This window comes from Furipterus horrens, unplaced genomic scaffold (genome assembly GCF_987537825.1).
Source record: "Furipterus horrens unplaced genomic scaffold, mFurHor1.1.pri manual_scaffold_8, whole genome shotgun sequence".
Classification (NCBI taxonomy): domain Eukaryota; kingdom Metazoa; phylum Chordata; class Mammalia; order Chiroptera; family Furipteridae; genus Furipterus; species Furipterus horrens.
In genome coordinates, this window is record NW_028327178.1 from 47,261,784 (window position 1) to 47,266,678 (window position 4,895).

General features: G+C 42.4%; 1 pseudogene; it reads right to left on the reverse strand.

The window, feature by feature from the left end:
* Nucleotides 1-428: 428 nt before the first annotated feature.
* On the reverse strand, nucleotides 429-1,460 carry LOC150002858 (glyceraldehyde-3-phosphate dehydrogenase pseudogene; annotated as a pseudogene).
* Nucleotides 1,461-4,895: the final 3,435 nt, after the last annotated feature.

Consider the following 4,895-nt stretch of genomic DNA (forward strand, 5'->3'; position numbering starts at 1 on the left):
CTGCTTTGACAATACCTGGGAGATCGTTAGAAATGCAGCATCTCACACACTGCACCCAGCTGACTGAATCAGAATCTGCATTTCAACATAAACCCAGTGATTCACACAATATTAAGGGCTGAGAATCACTGGTTTAGGAATTGGTAAGTAGCTTTTTTTGTTGTTTTCCTGAAGGAAAATTAGACTCATACTTCCTAATACCATTCTAACCTGAATAGAAAATAAATAAGTTAAAGGAAACCTTTCAACAAGCCTTTTTTTGGGGGGGTGTACAGTGAACTTTATTGATGGTGCATGACAAGGTAGGGCTCCTTAAGCCCCTCTCCTCTTTAGGGGGTCTAGGATGGCAACTAGAGGTCAGGAGATTCTCAGTATGTTGGGGGATCAGTTTGGGGCAAGGATTCCCCCACAGCTGAGGGCCTCTCTTTCTGTCGCTGGGGCTGGTGGTCCAGGGGGCTCTTACTCCTTGGTGGCCATGTGGACCATAAGGTCCACGACCCTGTTGCTGTAGCCAAATTCATTGTCATACCAGGAAATGAGCTTTACAAAGTAGTCATTGAGGGCAATGCCAGCCCCAGCATCAAAGGTGGAGGAGTGGGTGTCACTGTTAAAGTCTCAGGAGACAACCTGGTCCTCAGTATAGCCCAGGATACCCTTGAGGGGGCCCTCTGATGCCTGCTTCACTACCTTCTTGATGTCGTCATATTTGGCAGCTTTCTCCAAGCGACAGGTCAGATCCACAACCGACACATTGGGGGTGGGGACACGGAAAGCCATACCAGTGAGCTTCCCATTCAGCTCAGGGATGACCTTGCCCACAGCCTTGGCAGCGCCAGTAGAAGCAGGGATGATGTTCTGGGTAGCCCCTCAGCCATCACGCCACAGCTTCCCAGAGGGGCCATCCATGGTCTTCTGGGTGGCAGTGATGGCATGGACTGTGGCCATGAGCCCCTCCACGATACCAAAGTTGTCATGGATGACCTTGGCCAGGGGGGCCAAGCAGTTGGTGGTGCAGGAGGCATTGCTGACAATCTTCATGGTGTTGTCATACTTGTCTTGGTTCACACCCATCACAAACATGGGGCATCAGCAGAAGGGGCAGAGATGATGACCCTCTTGGCTCCACCCTTCAAGTGAGCCCCAGCCTTCTCCATGGTAGTGAAGACCCCAATGGACTCCACAACATATTCAGCACCAGCCTCACCCCATTTGATGTTGGTGGGATCTCGCTCCTGGAAGATGGTGATGGACTTTCCATTGACAACAAGCTTCCCATTCTCAGCCTTGACTGTGCCTTTGAACTTGCAATGAGCAGAATCATACTGCAACATGTAGACCATGTAGTTGAGGTCAGTGAAGGGGTCATTGATGGCAACAATATCCACTTTGCCAGAGTAAAAAGCAGCCCTGGTGACCAGGCACCTGATACGGCCAGATCTGTTCACTCCGACCTTCACCATTGTGTCTGAGGGTTGAGGCTGGCACTGCACAGGGAAATGCAGCAGTCCATTGAACTGGATGAGCAGAGAACCTCAACAAGCCTTTATGTACTTCTGTGTGCTAGGCACTTAGTAGTTTCTTCTGGTTACACTCTAAGTACTGTATACATAAGTACCCAATGACAGTTTGGGTATTCATTAATTCTGGTGACTGTTATGAACTATGAGATCCAAAAGCCAAATTGATTCTTGAAACTCAGGGATATTTCTTCATCGAGTAGCAACCCAAGTCACTCCTTGGGTTAAGCTTGTTTAAAACTCCTACATGCAAAGAGTGATACCTGGGTAAGGAGAAGCTTCTAACATGAGACAGTGCTATAGCAAATACAATTTTGCCTTTGGTTTCCTCCTGTGCCAAAGATTCTATGTCCAACAGCCTACTTGATATTTCAACTTGTATGTCAAACAGGCTTCTTAGTGATAAGCATCCAAAAGAGAATTCTTAATTTTCTCTCATAAACTTGTTTTTCCTTTTGTCTTTCTCTTCTTAATAAATGTCACTATCATCCATCCAGTTTATGAGGGGGGCCCCAAAAAACCTGGAATTATCTTCTGGAGGGTGGGCCCCTTGTAGTACAGGCTTTCCCCACTAGGTGAGTATTCTAGGAATCCATCTGTGTCAGTGTAGCAGGTGGCGTTGCTGTAAGAGGCTGCGTTCGGTTTCAGTGAATTTTTTTCAAGAATTTTTCAATGTGTTTGCCCATTTCATGATGAGTGACTTATGAGCACATCTGCACACATTGCGCTGAGTGTTCAGCAGATTTTAAAGAATGGCATGACTTATCCATGCCCCACTTCTTTATTCATCCTATCTCACCCCCAGTGACTTTTTTTTTTGGTTTGTTCCCCAGAATGAAACAAGTCCTCAAAGGGAAATTTTTTGCTGATGTGGAAGAAGTGAAACAAAAAATGACAGAAGCACTAAAAGGCATCAAAATCGATGTGTTCAAAATCTGTTTTGGGCATGGAAAAAAAGTCTGTAGGTGTATTGCATCAAATGGAGAGTACTTTGAAGGTGACTTAAGTTTAAACATGTAAGAATGAATACAATTTTTATAGATAATTCCAGGGTTTTGGGGCACCCCTTTGTGTAAGCTAAAAATAAGAAATCATCTGAACTCTTCAGTTTTCCTACCCACCATATCTAATCCATGAGCAGCTCCTGTCAATTACATTTTTGGAACATGATCTTAACTCTGTCCCCACAGTTCATCTCCATGGGGACCAGCAGTCATCTTGTCAAGGTGGGAGTGGTCTATGCTGGTTACCTAAGTGGTCTTCCTGCTTCCAGTCTTGCTCTTGTTCATCTAATCTCCATACAGCTGGCAGTGTGGACTTAGAAAATATCAGTTTATTCATGTCATTCATCTTCCTGAAACTTCAATGATTTGCTGTTTATCTTGAAATAAAACTGAAACCAACAAGCCCTGTTGAATCTGGGTCCTGTTTCCACTTACTTTTACCCAATCACCCCCTATCCTCCAGTCAAATTGATCTTTTAATCATTATTTCAATGTGCTCATCTCCTTTCTACCTCAGGATCTTTGCTTTTTTATTTCTCTACATAGAACAATTGACTTAAGTCTTCACATGGCTAACTGTTAATACTCAGAGCCGAGTAACTGTCCTGCCTTATAAAGGCTCTCCCTGAAGTCTAACTACTCAGCAACCCCAGTCCTGTTTGTTTATTTCATGGTTCTACTGGCAATCTCCAATTGTATTTTTTATTTTTATTTTTTGCTTACCCAAGTCTGCCTCTTCAAATGACACTATAAGTCTGCTAAGGGAAGAAATCTTGTCTCTCTGGCTCATCTCTATTTCCCCAGCACCCAACTATGTGCATGAACGAAAGTGTATTTCTACATTTGTGTGACTGAATTTTTGTCCTCTTTCAGAGTACATCTGAAGTATCTTTTTATTTAGTGACCCAACTTTCAGAAGAATCTCATTATGCAATTAACACAAATTATTAACACAGGTATACACACTCTTATTTCTGTACTAAATGTAGATATAACAAGGTTCCAGATATATTTTTCGAAAGTAGGATGCAGGGGCCTCTAGCCAGCTGATCACCTAATGGAAGAAGCACATGCACAGCATGCAGTCTGTCTGCAATGTGGTCAAGGGTGTGCTTCTGGAATCCACTCACAACAACGCTGTGGCCGCTTGTGTGTAGATGAGACTTTCTGAGTGGACCTCCAAGGGTGTGAAGAGATAACAGAGCCCTCCAAATCCCTGCATCCTGATTGAAAATGTAGGCGAATATCCAGTTCAGACAGGAAGTGTAAGTAAATCCCTCTGTCGTGACTTAAACATGAAAGAAATAAGCCTTCTGGTTTCCTTAAGTGGTTTAGATGGTTGGCCCTTTTGAGCTATAAGAAAATCAGCCATTTTATATGTATGTATAAGCTATGAGCCAAGAAAATGGCATCTTCTAGGACCCAGAAAAGACAAGGCAACAGATTATTGTCTAGAGCCTCCAGAAGGAACCAGCCTTGCTGGTTCAAGACTTCTGGACTACAGAACCATAGGATAAAAATTATGTGTTGTTCTAAACCACTAAGTTTATGGTAATTTGTTTAAGCAGCAATAGGAAATTAATAGAGTGAGCATGGGTGGTAAAGATATACCCCTTCTTAGTTTTCTTTTTCATTTATAGAGTAATGTTAGTGTTCTAAAGTCATCTGCATTGTCCTAATGGGGGTCATAAAAGTCATAGCACTTTAACTGAAAACAGAGCTGCCTCATGTTCTCATTTAGAAGCCCCTCACTCTCTATTCCACACATAATTCTCACATCTTTGTTAACTAGCTATCCTGCCTGCAGTAGATTAAACATAACAAATAACAAATTATTGAAGCAAAAATAATGGCAGTTACAATATATGATAATGAATGACTTGACTGTCAAAGAAAAGATAGAAAACCCATAAAAAGGTCACAAGAGGCAGACCAATGCGACAGCTCCTGGAGGTATCACTCAGTTACATCACAACATGAGGCTCACTGTTTGAATCATGACCCTGAAATGTAAAGACAGATCATCATACGTAATGTAGAGGAGTGTGCTCTACATTTATGAGAGATATCCATCAAAATGAGTTGAAATAAAAATGATTTGATGCATCAAGGTAGACAGTTACCTGGAATGATATCTCTAACAATATCAAATAGTGTGATATTTGTATGAGCATTTATTCCTCTTATAAAGTTAACCCTGTGACATGGCTTTCTAGAAGATAATAAAGGACTTCTCTATGGGACTTGATTCCTACCTCTTTTCTGGAAAAATGGTGTGAAGTGATAGAGGGACTTTTGATTGAAGTTAGAAAAGGCTCCTTCTGCCTTCTTACCATCCCTAGAGAGTAGCTGTCTGTTGAAAGAGGAATTCTCA